Source organism: Arvicola amphibius, chromosome 7 (assembly GCF_903992535.2).
Source record: "Arvicola amphibius chromosome 7, mArvAmp1.2, whole genome shotgun sequence".
Taxonomy (NCBI): domain Eukaryota; kingdom Metazoa; phylum Chordata; class Mammalia; order Rodentia; family Cricetidae; genus Arvicola; species Arvicola amphibius.
The window spans coordinates 7729711-7748965 of record NC_052053.1 but is presented as its reverse complement, the minus strand read 5'-3'; the positions used below and the strand labels follow the sequence as shown (position 1 = coordinate 7748965).

Here is a 19255-nt window from a genome sequence, read left to right as displayed (position 1 = left end):
AGAGAAAAGCATCTTTACCTCTGTGTCTTCTCACCCACTCCCTGGACAAATCTATGTAAGAACTTACTCAACGGAGGCATGGATGGCTAGGTACTAGATACCCTTGGCAGTCTTAAATACCAGAGTGGCAGTGAACGCAAGGATGTAAAATAATTCAGCAGAACACTCAACCCCGAGCCTGCAACCTAGCTACTCAATGCCCCATGCTCATGGCTGCCACACCCACATCCAACCAAGTTCTCTTCCCACAGACCCGGCAGCCCACAGCAGGCAGTGGAGGCTAATTCTGGAGGTGGCGGGAGAAGTCGATAACGGCCATCAACAGGCAGCCATTAGAGGGCAGCAGAGCATGCCCCCAGCAGCAGGACAGGACAATTACAGGCCTTTTAATCAAGACTGGGCAAATTACACTTCAAAAGAGATTATAATTGATGATATGTGTGGGGGTACTGGAACTCTTCTTTCAATAAGGATAAATCAACCAGTCTGCTTGGAAAATTCAGTTAAGATTCTTTGAAGAGTTTTTTAACAACCAGAGAAAACCCATTAGGATTGCCTGAGGCTAACTAAATCACCTCTAATAAATCTACATCATGTAGACACATAGTGGCGATGAACAAAACCAGAACACAGGCTCCCGAGCCTTGTATTGCCAGACAAACTGAAACACGGCTTTCCTTAAGAGCAGGTTAGGCATAGACTCGACCGTCTTTGAAATGAGAACAGACGCAAGCACAGGCCAGCGTTCACTGTTTCCCTGCCTGGCTCACCGTACCCACGCGCAGCACAGCTCAAGCACCAGCCCTGCTGGGCACTGACGTGACACAGGGGAACTTTCATGTGGCTGCTGTGTTATTGCAGGTGCTGGCAGGATTAGTAACCGAGTTTTAAAACAATAGAGACCGTTTCAAGGGAATGAACAACAATCCTCTGGAAAGACTTTCAGTGAACACGGTAAAAACAATGGCTGGCTTTCGACACATGTATCTATGAAGATCCTCCTCCACCCTCTGATTTCCAGATCCCAAGCCCTTCATCTGCTATGGGTAGTCCTGGCCTGGCCAGGGCAGCATTTCTCTGGGCTGTGATCATTTCTCTTCTCCCCAGACCTTGCTTCTAGAAAGAAGTGTTTGGTTTGTTGTTTTGTTTTTCTAGCCTAAAAGATATACACAAATTCCATTAGGCTGAACTCAGATTAATCCCATTCCCCAGACACTGATGGTCCTAATACATTTCAAGGGAGGCTCAGCCAGATGTGTTTCAAGATCACAAACAATAAGAATATAAATTAGTATCTGGGCAGTGGTGGCACACACCTTTAATTCCAGCACTCTGGAGGCAGAGGCGGATGGATCTCTGTGAGTTCGAGGCCAGCCTGGTCTACAGAGCAGGTCCAGGACAGCCAGGGCTGTTAAACTGTTACGCAGAAAAACTGTCTCGAAAAAGCAAAAAAGAAAAGAAAAATTTTAAAAAGTTAATTAGCTTTAATCCTGTTACTTATATGTCAGATACCACAAAGGAAAGAGCACTTTTGTTCAAATAAGATACCGCTTATAGTATGCACTGACATTTTTTAAGTATTTATTTGCATAGTGTAAAAAGGGTTAACCTTATCTTAAAAGCTACCCCCTCACCAAAACTATTTTTAATTTTTATTTTATGTATATGTCTGTTTTGCCTACATGTATATATGAATAGTGCATGCATGCCTGCAGCCAGAAGAGTGTACCCAATACCCTGGAACTAGGGCGACAGATAGGTTTTGGGTCACCATGTTTATGTGGCAGTTCTGCAAAAGCAGCCAGTGCTCTTAACCCCTAAGTCATCTTGCCAGCCCCAGAAAATCCTTTACTTTTATGGGCATAATCACTGAAACTAGCTCTAAGACTGAAGAGTGGGTGAGTTTATTTACGTGCATAGGATCTGGCATATAAGATAGTAATTGCTCAATGAACACTGCTTACTACCGGAAGCTAATTTTCCTTCCTCCACTCACTGCTAGCTACCACCACTGATTCCACTGAGCTCACAGTAAGAGCATGCCCACTAAAGCCTTCCTGGGTCCCAGCCATATTATAAATAACACGTGTCCAGATACTCTGTAATGGCCCAAGAATCCTTCAGCTGTGATTCTACCAATATTTCCACAGGATCTCGTTTTATCAGAGGAGAAAACGAGGGCCAGAGGGATACTGTGTGTAGGTCACACAAATGAAGAGACCGCAGCTTGCAGCGGTGGAGGCGGATTGTCTAGAACCACCTTTCTACCATTTCACTAAGGAGCACCAGGGAATTAAAATGGGTGGATTTCGTGGGATATAAATTGTACCTTGCTAGTGCTGTCAAGACATTTAATCCAACAACAGTAGTATCGTCTGTAAGTCAGGAGCAATCTGGATATAAATGATGTGCATTTAAGGAGTAAAATACAACTGAAAATACATGAGCAACCTGCTCCCACAAGTCCGCTCACTGCGCTGCAAATGCTCAGTAACTCATGCCAGCGCGGCTGTGATCAGAGCAGGAGGCTCCAAGAGCGCCAGCAGCAAAGACAGAGTCCCCGCAACACGTCACATGCTGTGGATGATGCTAAGGTCGAGTTTTCTAAAGATGCCTTTTCCCTGGAGGCTGAGAAACCAGAATGGAGGTTCCAGGCTTGGAGAAGGCACGCGCAGACAGCAGTGTTTGTATCCTCCCAAGACAGGCGGTCAAGGGAGAAGCACTGTGTCTTCATAAGGCAGGACAGAGCAGCAAAAGGAGTGTTTGCTCCCTCCAGCCTGACGTCCACTCACGAGGTCAGCAGCTGCTGCATCCATCCCGCGGGAAGCGTACGCCTGCCACCTCCACAAAGGGGGCCAAGTCCTCCTGGGTGGACACTGAGTGGCCACAGCACTGCATCTGGAAAGGGGCACACACTTGGACTAGGGCCGACGGTCTTTCGGTAACTGCTCAAAGTGGAAGATGGGCAAAACTGCTCTCTTTTCCCTGTGTTTCTTTATATTTAAAGATGCCCCAGATAAATGCCCAATCCTTTAAACACAGGAACACTGTGAAAGAGGAGCCATAATCCTTTAAGCAGCATTTTCCAGTTTGCATTTTATTTTTAAATTTCAAAGCCCACAGAGAAAGCCAGATATGGCAGATGGCTATAAGCCCAGCTTTCAGAGGGTGGAGGCAGGAGAACTGAGTTTGAGGACAGCCTGAGCTATACATTGAAACTGTCTCAAACAAACAGAAACATTAGAATTCAGGAAACAGGTTACATGTGCCCTGAAAGGGTTCTCACATTTGCCACGGTAATCTAAAGGTCTTTGTGAGTAACCACTAAGTATGTGGACCTCATTTAGGATAGCTGAGGGGGAAGAGACCTCATCTGATAAACTCCATAGCAGAGAGTAAGCCATGGGCGGCAGGCAGCCGTGAGGTGCACGGAATTCCAACTCTGCCATGTTGCTGGCACTCAGACTTCTCGGGTCAAGTTCCTTAGCCTTTCTCATTTTGTAGCTGGTCGTCTTCTCAGCAGCCGCCCTCGCTATCACCACCACCTGGCACACTCCTCAGGTGATTAATTATGAGGAAAAGCAAAACACTATGTCCACAGCACATATTCACTGTGACAGGCAGACAGGAAGTGTGGCTGGTCAGACAAGCAGATGAGTTTGCTAGGTGAAGTATCAACAAATATAAACGCTATAGTTTGAGTCAGACAAATAGTCTTCAAAATCGTATGCATGGTTCATATTAATATTTAAAGACATGTTCTGAATGGAATCGCAATCTCTCCTCTGTGTGGTCAATAAAGACAAAACAGGTACTTTTTATGAGATCAAAGCGTGTGCCGTCTCCACTGTCTGAGTGTCCTACCCGCTGACCGAGGAGACGCCCCACACTCGGCCACTGCACAGCAAATATTGTCCACTGACACCCCCCTCGCGGCCACATGTGGCCACTGCACAGTGAATCCTGATGACCACCGACACCCCCTCACGGCCACAGCTGCTTTCTCAGCTAGGTGCCATTTAGCAAAATAATTAGAAAGAAAAATAAACTTAGATAATTTTAAACTGGCACAAGCACTATGAATAGAGTGTGTACTTGCTTTGAACAGAATATTAAATTACATAGTTCAGAGACATTTACTGAAACAGTTTGGGCCTTGGCCCATTCGGATCACGAACGAAGAGAGACACTTTATAAAGCCCTCTTTATGCTAAGCCAACTCTAACTTTAGGCTTTTGGAAATGGCTTAATTGACTTCACAGTGTACACATTGAGTTTTTATTATCTATATTTCAACAAATACAAAAGTCATTAATTAACATGCACATTTTCCATTTCCTGAAATTATACCTTAGCTTTTATTACACTTCCATCACCCCATCTCACTTTTTTATCTATGAATATTTTTCAACTTGTAGTTTTTCCTGTTACCATTTAGATGGCTTCTCTGACTCTGTCACCCCATTGTGGCAAAATAACCTGGTCTGTTATCCACAAAAGAACTGCAGAGGGAAATCTAGGGTCCCTCTGGATAGCTACAAAGAAAAACTTATACTGGAAAGTGTCTCCCAACACTTGAAGCAACAGAGCTCCCGTTGGTTATCAAGCACCGTAATTCCTGTGGCTCCACACTCAAGATGGCGACAACAGAAAACACAGCAAACGCAACCACAGGGCCATGCAACATGCAAAGTCTTTTTCTTAATGAAAAACTGTAGCAATTATTTGCTTTACAAAAAGTAGTCTAAGGTTCGTGGACATTTGTGTGTGTGTGTGTGTGTGTACACATGTGTGCATGCGTGTTAAATAAAGGACGGCTTAAATAAAGGATGGGGGATGCAGCTCAATTAGAATATACAAGGCCCTGGACTCAATCTACAGTGCCAGAAAGTAAAGCAAGACTTTACTTTCCAAGTAGTCACCGCTTCCAAAACAAAAGATACCAGTTCAGTCAGTGGCACCCAGACAGCACTTCCTGGTCTAGGGACTGCATTGCCAGTCGTGCCCTAACTGCTGCATTCTGTCCCTGAACAGGAACAAGGTTACAAGGAGATTCTATCTGGAGCCAACAGATCCTGACTGTGCCTCCCACTCAGCATTGGTGCCACAGTGTGAGAGAATTCTTCTATTAAATATCCCTTTTAGCTCAAACTCACTCACACAAACTTCAAGTCTCAAATTACGAATAAGACCAAAGCTAAAACAATTACTCACCATGACTCCCTCCCCCTGTGATCTTCTCTATGCCTGGAAATCTACCATGGGATCTGTCAACCACTAAGGCAACAGTCTATTCATGGTACCCAAACCCTCATGGTGGAAAAGTGTATGCTATGTAATGTTTTGCCAGGCAACTTCTGTTGGCATAAAAGGCATTGTGAGTATGTGTGTGTGTGTGTGTGTGTGTGTGTCTGTCTGTCTGTCTGTCTGTCTGTCTATGCATTATGAGAGATTGTGTGTGTATGTGTGTGTGCATGAGTGTGCACGTGCATGACCGTGCGTGTGTGTGTGTGTGTCCTGCTGATGTGAAAAGCCTTACCACTATTCTCACCTAGACTAGACATTCTACTTCTTCCATGCTGCTGTGCTGAGGAGTTCTGCTCCATTTTTAACCAAGATACCCTTCTTGTGTGTTGGGAGGTAAGATGTTCTATTTGGGGCTTCTGAAAACAATGGCAGAAAGAAAGAAAAGGTTGTGATGGTTCTAACTCACTCATCACAGAGTGAGCAGTAAAACTGGGCTTTGTTTATTAAACGGGAAGGCTGAGATCCCCAAGGATTAGTTTTCAAAACAGAAAGCATAAACAGTTCATCGTGAGTGCTAGCTGGCACTAGACACCGTGCTATGGAATCCGATGCCCACTCTGCTCTCAGGAGGAGGAAAAGTATCATGTGACACAGCTCCACAATTCATAAACTAAGCAAGATATTGGTGACCATACAAATCTACATCTCCCACAATGTCTTGCAGAGTCCGAACAGACTACCAGGAGCAAATAAAGCCACACTAAGTCTATAGCTTCAGGAAAATCACTAACTTTAAGGTAGAAAACACAAACCATGTTTTTGTAGAGATGTTACTAAAGATGCTTCCTTAACTCCTGGAAAGTAAGAGTGGATCCAGGAGAGAAGGGAAGTTATGCAGAAGAAAAACAGCAACAGAAGACCTGACGCTAGTCAAAATCATAAAGAATGGCAAGGCCAGCCTAAGAAGAGTTGTGACAGCCAGCATCATTATCAAGACTGGCCAGCAGCAGACTTGGCAGGCAAAGCTTCAGAAGTATGTAGGTACCAACTTGGCGAGAGGATGTCGATGCCTGCTAAACATCTCTTATGTGCACAAGAATGATTCTCAAGACATTAGCATCCACACTGAGGACCAGTCAAAACACATGGCCCTCTCCTTCATAAGAAAAGCCACGCAACAGACTGAAGGCCCAAACAAGAGCCCAAAAGGAAGGAGAAGCGAGACTGATGGCCTAGTGAGAAGACCTCAGTCTTCTGCCACTGACCTAGATCTCACAACACAACTAGAAGGCATGGCACAGGCTTTCCTGAGTCTCCAGACTGTAGACAGCAGACCCTGGAGCAGTTCAGTCCACAACTGTGTGATTCCATTGCCCACGAGACAGCGAGAGAGAAAGCGCAAGGGTGAGACAGCTCTTCCCTCCTGTGCCTGTACTTCTGCCTCCATTACTACGTGCTCCCATTATTCTGAGAAAGAGAAGAAAGGAGGAGGGAAGGAGGGAGGGGGGGAGGAGGGACAGAGAAATAGAGGGAGACAAAGGAAGAAAGAGATACAGCCATATTTACCTGCACTGGCAGGGAGAGCAATCTTAAGCCAGCCTACTAAAGAAACTGTCCAGTCTACAAACACAGCCGGATGCCACCTTTACCTATATGTAGACTCTTTATTACACCATACTAGTATAAAAATAAATGAAGAACCAAGAGGCTGCTAAAAATTTAACAAGAACAGAGTAAAAGGCCTTAATAATCATGCTAAGTGGAATTATCTTTAGACAAACATGTTGGGAACATGAAAAGACACACCTTAGATCAGAGATTTTAACTCTAAAAGCAATGGACGAAAGCAAAAAGAAATAAGATGACCACAGCAAGAAAGAAAATAAAATGGACGGTCTTACTGGCACCGCAGGCAGACTGAGTTACTAAATATACCCAAATAAAAACTAAATAAAAGGCAACCTGGTGGTCACACAGATGGTCTGCTTAAACTAAGTGGGTCACAAAACGAACCAAAATCCTGTTCCGTGGAAGGACCTGGAGAGCTAACGGGGCTGGGAGGGTAAGAGGAATGCAGTAAGAACACATTATATACACGTGAGAAACTGTCGATAACACAGTCAATACAAAGAAAAACACAAAATAAACCAAAACTTTTTAATCTCTTCAATTCTCCACAATGAAACTTCCAAAGCCAACAAAGTTATCTGCACAGCTGTTAAGGCCCATTTGTCTTAATCAATACTTCTGGCACACACTACTGTCCTCTTACATGACTCCCCACCACCACGTTTAAAAGGCTTGTTTGTATTTCACGAGCATTTCTCCTCAACACTTGCCATATGCACATGTGGCAGCCTGATGCCCTCAAAAGGTGTCAGACCCTCAGGGCTACGGATGTGGCAGAACACTGTGTGGATGTTTGAATGCTAAGAACTGAACCCCTGAACCCCATTAAGAGCAGAGCTCTTAATCACTAAGCCGACTCTTTAGCACCTCATCTCTAATTCTGTACTGAAAACATTTGGGGGGGGGCTGCAAAGATGGGGAGAGGTTAAGAGCATGTACTACTGCTCAGAGGGGGAGTTCTACTCCCAGCACCCATGTCCGACACTCACAGCTACCTCTAACAAGCCCAAGGGACCAGACCCTGGTTCAAGCACAATATCAGAATAAGAAGCAGAAGGAATAGGTTTTCAACCACACTGGAGGATTCAGTTTTGGCACTATGCACGGCTGGAAAGGCATTGGAAACAGCCCATGTTCACACAGACAGAAGACTGGCTTAATTAAGAGTGGATAAAATTACACAAGGGAGCCAGGGTTGATGGTCCTGCCTTTAATCCTAGAAGTGGAGGAAGAAGCAGGCAGAACTCAGTAAGTTCAAGGCCACCTTGGCTTACAAAATGAGTTTCAAATTACTGAGAATCACAGTGAGACCCTGGCCCCAAAAAGATAAGTAAGTAAAAAATAAATAAAAACGTCACAAAGGAGTGGCACATGGGTCTAAACCATGGAGCTCTCTCTTCATATTACAAGGAAAATATACACTAGGCAGTAACCAGCACACAGGGGAAAGCTACATATGTTTAGTAAGTAAAAGGAAGAACTAGGTCTCTGATGCTTGGGCCTTCTCCCGGGTTGTTTTCCTTCTGTTTGCCTGCCCTGTCCAGCCCTGATGTGATGGCTTTCATTTTATCTTATATTTTAGTTTGTTACACTTTACTATTATCCCTTAGAAGCCTGTTCTTTTCTAATGAGAGACAGAAAGGGAGTGGATGTGGGCAGGAGGAGAGGTGGGAAGAAACTGAGAATAGGAGAGGTGGAGGGAACTATAATCAGGATCTATTATGTGAGTAAACAATCTTTTTTTCTTCAAGACAAGGCTTCTCTGTAGCTTTGGAACCTGTCCTGGAACTAGCTCTTGTAGACCAGGCTGGCCTCGAACTCACAGAGATCCACCTGCCTCTGCCTCCCGAGTGCTGGGATTAAAGACGTGTACCACCACCACCCAGCAAGAATCTATTTTCAATAAAAGTAAAAAATAAATAATAAAAAACATTGCATCTAAAAAATAAAAACACTGGCTATATTTAAAAACAAAATAAAAACAGGAACAATGATACAAATCTGCTCAATTTGTGCAAAGAGAAGCGATCTAAAGGAGCAACTAGAGAAACGGTGAAGAAAGCAGGGAGGGCAGTGAGGGTGAGCAGCGGGAAGGCAGCGGGAGAGAAGAAGGATGGCTGGTACTGCTGTTTCCAGCCCTCAGGATCCGCCTTCTAAAATGTATTAATGGTTCACATCCTAAACAGGAGGGGCTGCAGAGACAATACAGTGGTGAAGGGCAATCACTGCTCATGCAGAGGACCAGGGTTCAATTCCCAGCACCCACACGATGGCTTACAACCATCTGTAACTCCAGACCCAGGGGTTCCGACAACTGCTTCTGCCTGTGTGGACACCGCACCCTGCCCCCATGTGATGCAGGGACATACATGTCGGTCAAATACATATACACATGAAATACAAGTTAAAATATGGCTATCCTGTAAGCACTGCACAGCAGGAAAAACCCAAGTATGTTTAGTAAACCAAAGGAAAGATGATCCTCATTTATTTGCTCCATCTGTGGAAAGAGAAACACTATAAAAGAGAAAATGACCAGGAAGTGGAGAAAATGGGAAAGCCAACGAGGTGAGTGGTTACGAACTTCTGAGATGGAAATCAAGCGGAAACTCATTGCAGCTGGAATTTCAGATGGTTGATGAGCTGCACTGAAGGGGAGGGTCACTACACCAAGTGTCATGTAAGCTCATTTTCACTACCTGTTCTTAGGCTGTGAGCATGAGAACTACAAGGTACCACCGGGTCCCGATACATGGGCACAGCCGACATGATGAGAGGAGTCGGGTATATTATGGTTAAAGAGGGGAGCTGCACAGACGGAGAGGAGGAGGAATCTAGCGGGATCCTCAGTGATAGTGGGGTCAGGAAAAACTAATCCAGCTTCTGAAGCAGAGTTAGACTGCGGGGCAGGGGTGCCCCAGCCCTGCCCACTAAGAGCACTGAGAGTCACTTTTATGTGCCAATTTTGACCCAGAAACTGAGTGCCACATGCTTGATTAAACATCATCCTGGGTTTCTACATGGGTATTTTGGGATAACATTAACAATTTAATTTGTATGGTAAATGAGTTTGCTTTCCATAATGAGTGGGTCTCATGTAACCAGCGAGAAATCCTAAACCCAGTTAAGAGCCCCTTCTTCAGCGGCCATACAGCCTTCACGCTTGCTCTGTGAGGTCACCACTGAGGTCATCAGCACACCCTGAGAGCTGGCCCACACTGAGGTCACCACTGAGGTCATCAGCACACCCTGAGAGCTGGCCCACACTGTGGTCACCACTGAGGTCACCAGCACACCCTGAGAGCTGGCCCACACCTTGCGATTTTCAAGCCTCCATAAATACGCAAATACAGACGATGAAATAAACACGGACATAGGTACAGACAGACATACACATCTCCTGTTGGTTTGGTTTTTTGGAGAACCCTGATTAAATATGGAGGCCTAAAAGCAATTCTCTTTCAGTAACAATAATACAAGTGCCTACATCCTGGTTTCTAACTAGCATTTTCTTGAAATGAAATGAAATAGGATTCTTTGAAAGTCTAGCAGATTCCAAAGGTGGACAGGCATGAATGGAGGACTGGGGCGTGCCTGCCAGGACGTAAATGCTAAAGATTTATGAGCCCTTGCCAAAAGGACACCGAACAATCCAGGTAAGAATCGTGACTGTACGTTCAAACTTGTAAGTAAAAATATAAGAACTCAGATATCTACAGACTCAAATATCATCCCACAAGGTACATTATTAATCATGAAAGGACAGTCGTCTGACTGGAGAAACCCGGCAGGCATCACCAGAACCAAGCGATGAGCACACAGGACCAGTAAGGGAACAGTGCCACAGGACAGGCCTCCTGAGAGGGCATGGGGGCATCGCCGCTGCAGAACCTCAGCCAAAACACACAACCCGAATCTAACCAGGAGGAAGCAGGCCACCCTCCTCAGTAGGGAGTGTGTAAAGTGAGCTGGTGAGTATCCGCCCAAAACGTCCTTGAAGAGAAGACTGAGTGTTCTGATCACAAAAGGAAGAGAGCGTGGCACACACACTGAACCTCAGACTGTGCCAAGATGAGCGTCTCTGACTCAAAAGGACATAATGGACAGCAAAATTTGAACAAAATCTTTACATGATCTGTAATAATTCCCATTTTATATTATTATAGAAGAAAATGAACAAGTCTGTATCTCTGGAAAGGTGCATACTAAAATATTTAGGAGCAAAGAAATACAATATATACAAATGGCTTTCCAGTGGCTCAGAGAGAAGATACCTTCATTGCTCAATGAAGAGTAAACACGGTGCTGGGTACATGGCACATCCCTGTGACAGACACCACTCAGGAGGGATAGGTAAGGGGGCGGAAGATGTGTCTCAAAACACCAAGGTCTGGGGTCTGGGAGGTGGCTCAGTCAGTAAAGACTTGCCCTGCCAGCACAAGGCCCCGAGTTCAGATCTTCACGGATGCTAGATTAAGAAATGGAGTGACAACTGACATGCTACTCCAGGTTCCCAATCCTCGTCCATCCGAGTCCTACAATTTCCTCTCAGATATAATCTCCACGGCTGGAACGCCTTAGATGTCCAAATCTGTGGGGTAAAGTTTGACCCTATCACCAGGCAATTTTTTAATCATCAAAAAAGTAAAATAAAGAAAAGCCCAGGCTCATGGCACACACCTGTAATCCCAACACCGAGGAGAGAGAGACAGAAGGAATGCCGGGACTCGCTGTCCAGCCAGATGAGCTCAATCAATGAGCTCCAGATTCAATTGGGGAACCTGTCTAAAAGTAAGACAGGGAGTGAATAAGGAGGCCCCCAAATGTTGACCTCTGAGCTCCATACACATGTGCGTGTGCAAGCACAGGAACGCACGTGAGCGTGCATGCACACCCCGTCCAGTGAGCTATACAGTTCTCCAAACAAGAAATACTGATGGCCAATACATGGTTTTAAAGTGTTCAACATCCTTAGCAATTAGAGAAATGCAAACTCAAACTACTTTGAGATTCTTCTCACTCTTGTTAGATGATTTCATAAAGAATACACATGACAAGGAATGGCTCCGAGGATGTGACAAAAGGACCCTTAGCCACTGTTGGTAGGGGTGTACGCTGGGGTGGCCACCATGGAAATCAGCCCTGAGGTTTCTACAAAACTAAACAGAGAACTATTAAATGACCCCGTGATACCACTCCTGGGCATATTCAAGGAGTCTGTACCCTACCACAGGGCTACTCCCACACCATGTTCAATGCCGTCTGTGCACAATGACAGATGAACTGGATCAGCCTAGATGCCCATCAACAGAAGAATGAGAAGGGGACAGGCACACAGCGGACTCTCATCTGCTATAACGAAAACTGAAATCCACGGGAAGAAGACTGGAACTGGAAGACAGGACACGAGGTGAACCATACCGCCCTTTCTCTCCTATATAAGCCCTAGCTTCTAGTGAGTGTGCATGTGTGTGCATACATGTGTCTGTATGCATGTCTGTGTGTAAGTGGATGTTAGTGTGAGGAGAGGTCAGGAAACTTAGAAATGGCCCCATGAAAGGTCAAAGGGGGCTTTCATTCAGAGAGAGTACTGTGAAGGCAACACGAGAGAGAAAGAAGAATTCTGGGACTGAACGGTAAAAGAGGAGAACGGGGAAGTGGAGGGGAATAACCAAAACTAAATCCGTATGAAAATGTCATAGGGAAATCTGTTCCTTTGTAAGCTAACTGAAAACTAAACTAAAATGGAAAAAAGAAAGACAAGACCAAGAGATGCAGCTCACTGGTGAGGAGTCGCCTAGTATGTGCACAGCCCTGGGTCTGAGTCCCAGCACAGAAAAATCAGATGCAGAAATGGAGCTGATATTAGGAGACCATAAGGTAAAGACTATATATGGGAATTCTTCAGATTCTTTTTGGTTACTGTTCTATTAAACCTTAAATTATTTCAAGATGAAGGCAACAGAAGCAAAGCCAGTATTCAGAAGTTTTCGTATCATTCCGCAGCACACACGCACATTCCCACACACTGTAAGACCCAACAGAGAAGCTGTGCCTTCCACACAATCAAGGCTGCACGGGCTGTGTCTCTGCCTTCTCAGTCTCCTCCTGAATGGACGGCTCCTAGTGGACTTCCTAATTGCACACTCCTTTCAGTCAAGATTCACACAGCTGCAAAACAATCTGTCCCCTTACTGCTGCATACAATGTGGGGTGGCCAAACCACCACTGGACTGTCATAGGGCGGTTCTGCAGATCACGACCCTGCCTCTTCAGCTGCGCGCCTCTCCCCAGCAACACACAGATCCTACTTCCACAAGTATGCCCTGGGCTCTGCCACCATCTTGCTCCAACGCTCTCTTATACGTAGCATGGCTGTGCTGAGGAATCCCTACCTGCCCTTAAAGGCTTGCTTAGCTTTGCCTAGGCAGGACAGTATTCCTGGACAAGTTTGAGTTCACTGAGAGAACCGGTCACACCACAAACACAGTTGAGTTACTCAGAATATTAAAAAGTCCTCAAAGAGTACTCAAGAATACGAATAATTGTAAGTACACATACACACACAGAGAGAGCACACAGAAAAGGATGAAGACATTAAGAAGGCCCAATAAAGTTTTGCTGAAAAATGAAGAAAGAGGAGATTATTTTTTAGATTGGAAATCAAATACACATCGTCCCAAGGGAAATGGATTGTGTCCACTTACTAGGTAATATGAGACATAACAAATCCTATACTTCACTTTTTTGTCCGATACAAATTTTATGTTTTAATTTCTGTACTTTCATGGTGAAAGACACTGCCTTAGGGATTCCACTGCTGTGGAAGCTCTTGGGTCACACTCCATCGCTGAGGGAACTCAAGGCGGGAACTCAAGGCAGGAACCTGGAGGCAGCCGCCAGAAGTGCTGCTTACTTAGCATGCTTTACTAAAGAACCCAGGATCACCTGTCTAGAGGTGCTGCCACCCACAATTGGCTGGGCCCTCCCCATCCATCACTAATTAAGTAAATGTACCACAGGCTTTCCCATGGGCCAGTCCGGTAGGGATATTTTCTCAGTTGAGGTTCCCTCCTTCCAAATGACTCTAGCTTGAGTCAAGCTGACATAAAACTAACCAGCACTGTTGCTCACGGGCTTTTACATCATGAACTGAGACAGCAATTAATACTATAAGCAAAATGATATAAAACCGAAGGCAGTTCTACTTTATATTTAAGAACAACAACCATCTGTTTGTCAAAGTGCTTTAAAAGATTAAATTCAGTTCTATTAAAAATCCAGTCCTGAATCCTACTGTCTTGGTTCTAAAGCCAAACCCATTATGTGCAGTCTGGTATCAGAGAAGCAGTCAAAGGGAGCATTATCAACGTTAGCTGCCCTTCTTTCCACCGCATGTAATACAGGAGAAAATGAAATTACTTCAGTCTTAAAGCAGATAGATATTCTTAAGTTATTAGTGACACAATGATCCAAGTTAAAACTTCTCTTGGGGGGGGGGGAACCCTGCAACACACACTGTGTAAAATCCTAGGTACAGAAATTAGCCCTGTCCAGGGAGGTTCCATCTTCCTGGCATTTCTCAAACTTTCTGATGACCAGTATGCATTGAGTCTTCTGTGATTTACGGGATTCATCTTTACCCGCCTCGTCCTTCCCTTGTGCTCTGATAGAGCAGACACGACACTGAGTGTGCCCTAAATGTCTCTGCTGGAGCAGGAAGGGACCAAGCCAATCTCATTCATCATTATGTCTGCCTTTCCCCCACCAAATCCTGAGTCTTTACAACACAGACGGAACACGGTGAGTATAAGGCAAATAGCTGAGTTAGTCTGGAGAGGCTTTATTACATCTGTTTATTGGGGGGAAGAAGAGGGCTCACGCCATGGGGCATGCCCAGAAGTCAAAGGACGGCCTGAATGGAACACAGGTCCCGAGGCTTATGTGCTGAGCCCCACACTGGGCCCTTAGAGAAGTTTTTAAGTGGCCAGTTTACTTCGCCTTCTGTAGAAATCACGGAAGTGTTTACAGTCCAGGACAAGCCTGGATGACTAGACTGCATGTGTCTAACACAGCAACAGGCCTTCCTGCAGTACCGTGAAACCTCAGACCCTCCCTCAGGATTTGGAGGTACAGAGACTATCCAGCCTCCACACACCAAGACAAAGTCCAACCATACGCCTGCCACAAAGATGGAGATCCAATCCAATCAGAGATGTTGAAATGATATTGTAAATAGTACATAATTATAACATGTAATACATAGAAAGGGATTAGAGTCCGTAAGAATACACACTTAAGAAAACACACAGCATCTACTACAGTTAGAAAAACAGAAGCTGGCGAGAATTTGACAGCAATCCAGTAATGTCGCGTCATCTACTACAAAGCATGGTAGCAGGCCCTCAGCCTTGGCTTCTGTAAGAAACTAGAGACCTAATGTTTGATGAATGACTAATTAGAGGCAAGTTAGTATCATTTTATACTGCATCTTACCTACAGAGGTCATACACGAAGACCTGAGCTAAATATGCATGCCCAAAATAGAGAACTGGAACGCCAGACTTCTTCCTCCGGGGAGAGGCACCGTCACAGAAGTTAATTGAATTCTTATCTGTCCTATTTTTATCTCCATGTTCTCTATTACCTGGCGTCTTTTCTCTGTCTTCCTCTGGCTTGCCCTTCTTTCCTTAGGCCTGAACCACTTTTACTACTAGAAGCCAAAGCCACCTGCCTATAGATCTAACACAAGATCCTGCCAAGAGCCACTCACCACCCCGACCACTGCCAACTGCCAATTCCTTGTCTGCAACTAGACTCTCTTCATCTTAGTAGCCATATATGCTACTGTTTAGGACAAAAAGAAATTATAAGCAGATTAAGATTGTCTTGGAGTTGGACATGGTGTCACACATTCATAATCCTAGCACTTGGGGACAGGAACAGGAGAATCACGAGCTTAAGTCCTCTGGGCCGCAGAATGCACTGGAGTCTAGTCTATGTGACATGAGAAATGGCCTTTAAAAAATAGAGGACTATGACTTTCATATGACACATAATGATATAAGCTCTAATCCAAGCAGCCAGAAGGATGAGGCAGGAAGAGCCCAAGTAGAGGCTAGCCTGGGCTATCTGCAAACTTCAAGACAGCATGGTCTATAGGGTGGGTGAGTCCTGTCTCAAAATACATATCAAACAAACAAAAAGGTAATAGATTTCATTAAATAATATATAGAACTTTATAGTATCTGTTCTGCTCCTATATGTACCTTTTGAAAAACTCAAAAGAATTAAAACAAATCTTTAAAAAACTAGTATAGAATTTTATCATTTTTTGAGTTGTGTATAAACATCACGATGGTTATAATACTGACTGCCCACTTGATGGAATTTAGAATCACTATGGAAGCAAATCTCTGGGCATGTCTATATGGAAAAGCTTAGATCAGGTTAAATGGAGAGGGACTTCTCACCCAAATGCAAACAGGTCCCGGACGGCATGCAGAGGGCAAGTGGGCTAGGCAGCAGCACTCTGCCCTCCTCTCCTGAACGAAAGCAGTCTGGCCTCCCCACCGTGACAGCTGGACCCTGCAACTGAAAGCCACACTTGTCATCCTACACACACTCCCGCCCCACGCTCTCCCTAAGTGGTCTGTGAAAGATATTTTGCCACAGGAGCAAGAGAAACAAATGGATATCTGATTTCACAAACTGCTGTTCTTTTTGCAAAGCAAACCCTATTTCATATAATGCTTCTACAAGGTAAGTGCGCCATTGGCAGGATATGTGTCTTGGTTTCCTTTCCTGTTTCTGGCTAAAAATACTCTGATCCAAGAGCCCTAACAAAGACAGAGTTTATTTTAGCCCACAGCTCGAGGTATGACATCATGGCGGGCAGTCAAGGGGCAGAGCTGGAAGCTGCTGCTCACTCTGATGTCCCAACTGCCAACAGCATGGGGTCAATGTGCACTGCTGCTCAGCTTCCTGTCTCCACTATGACAGTCAAGGATCTAGGTCAGGGAATGCTGTCACCCACAAGGGACAGTGCTTCCCGCCTCCACTTACATCATCAAGACAACCCCTACAGGCTTGCTCAGAAGCCTGTCTCCCAGGTGAGTCTAGATTTCATCAATCTGACAATACTGACCACCACAAAGCACAACAGAATGTCCAAGGCAAAAATGTTTAAGGCAAAAACTTTAAAAGAAAATTGAAGGCTGTGACAATATTGACCACCACAAAGCACAACAGAATGTCCAAGGCAAAAATGTCTAAGGCAAAGCCGGGCGGTGGTGGCGCATGCCTTTAATCCCAGCACTCGGGAGGCAGAGGCAGGCGGATCTCTGTGAGTTCGAGGCCAGCCTGGTCTACAAGAGCTAGTTCCAGGACAGGCTCCAAAGCTACAGAGAAACCCTGTCTCGAAAAACAAAACAAAACAAAACAAAAAAAATGTCTAAGGCAAAAACTTTAAATTGAAGGCTGTAAGTGGACGCATTCCAAGACAGAAGTTTTGAGCCGCAAAAGCCACAGGTGTTGACTTATATTTTAGCCAGTCTCCACATCAGAGTTATAGAGGGAGTTTCCAACAACTGTCAAAGCCCAGCACCATCTACACCAACTGAACCAGAATCCCAGGGTTTGAGCCCAGGCACAGGAACGAATCCAAGGCTCCAGAGCTAACTACAATGTATTCAAAATTACTGGCCATTTGGCACTAATACTTTATTAAAACAAAAACTGTCATTCAATCAAATGCCAATCTTTATCTAGTATTCCAGTGTTTAAATCCACTATTCAACAAACTAGACCCTCAGTGTAATGTTGTCACAGAGGCTCTGAAGTATACTGTCAAGATGAACCAGGCTGCATGGGTGTTTAAAAGAAGTGGCATGGTGCTCCTCCCAAGACAGTATGAAAGTATTTTTTTTCCTATTCCTCTTTCTGGGTACAACTAAACTAAAACAAGCGTAGGAGTCAGTGAAAGGGACAGACAACAGTCTGTCTGGGGACCATGACACAAAGAACAATCTGAGTTCCATAGAGTTCCTGCTCCCTTCACTGCATCTCAGACTCAAAGGTGAAAGGCTATCAACCTGAAAACACCAAGAGAAGGGTTACAGACACAGCTGAAGCCTGTGGTCACAGACAAGGAAAGGCAAGGTAGCAGGGTAACAATCTTCTAGACAATAATTATGCTATTCCCCAGCCAAATAGGACAGGAAACATTGCACTCGGCCTCACCCCAACTGCAGGGTGATATCGCAGAAGGCCACAAAGATCCAAGAGTCTCATCTTCCCCACATCCCACTATCTCCACCCTTATGTATAGGCGGAACCCACGTGAGGACCACATTAGAATTCCATCAGAGACTTTAATGCAGCCTGAGTGCTGGGCATGATGGGACAACAACTGTGGTGTCAGTAACTGGAAGTCTGAGGGAAAGAGATCACCTGGATCCAGGCTACACAGGGAGACCTTGTGGGGGTTTGAAAGAAAATAACCTCCAAAGGGAGCGGCACTATTAGGAAGTGTGGGTTTATAAGAGTAGGTGTGGCCTTGTTGAAGGAAGTAAGTCACTGTGAGGGTGGCCTTTGAGGTCTCTGTTTGATCAGAAGTGTCACCTCAGCTCCCGAGCACCCCTTTATATAAAAAGTCTGGATTGCCGGGCGGTGGTGGCGCACGCCTTTAATCCCAGCACTCGGGAGGCAGAGGCAGACGGATCTCTGTGAGTTCGAGACCAGCCTGGTCTACAAGAGCTAGTTCCAGGACAGGCTCCAAAACCACAGAGAAACCCTGTCTCGAAAAACCAAAAAAAAAAAGTCTGGATTGTTTGGCTCGGGGCTTCACCCCAGCTCCTGGCATAAGCTCCCTCCCCTGGGAATTGCCTCAGTCCAAGCTCCACCTCTGAGAAACAGTGACCCCTCCCCAGGGAGGTCAAGAAAGCCCGCCAAACAGTAACCCCCTCCCCAGGGAAGGTCAAGACCACTCCTACAGGCTATTTAAACTGCCCCCCAGAGAATGAACACGTGGTCTCCGGGTTTCACGTGGTCTCCTTCTCTCTCTTCCCCTCTCCATGCTTTCTCGGGGCCACCTGGGAACACTCCATTAAACATGAGAATCTTTTAATTCAGTCTAATTTAGTTTGATTGGGATTATTTGCATGGGTGGAGAGGTTAGTCTAAGAAAGAATTTATCAGTCTCCTATGCTCAAGCTACTCCCAGTAAAACAGACCATTTCCTGCTAGCTACAAACCAAAATGTACGACACTCAGCTACTTCTCCAGCACCATGTCTGCCTGCAAGTCACCATGTCGCACCATGATGATAATGGACTAAATCTTTGAAAATGTAAGCCAGCCCAGTTAAATGTTTTTTTTT

General features: G+C 45.1%; 1 protein-coding gene across 3 annotated transcripts in view; it reads right to left on the bottom strand.

Annotated features, from left to right (window-relative positions):
• Sestd1 (SEC14 and spectrin domain containing 1) overlaps positions 1–19255 on the bottom strand; it is a 97061-nt gene that overhangs the window by 62459 nt on the left and 15347 nt on the right. The gene's annotated exons all lie outside the window — the stretch shown is intronic.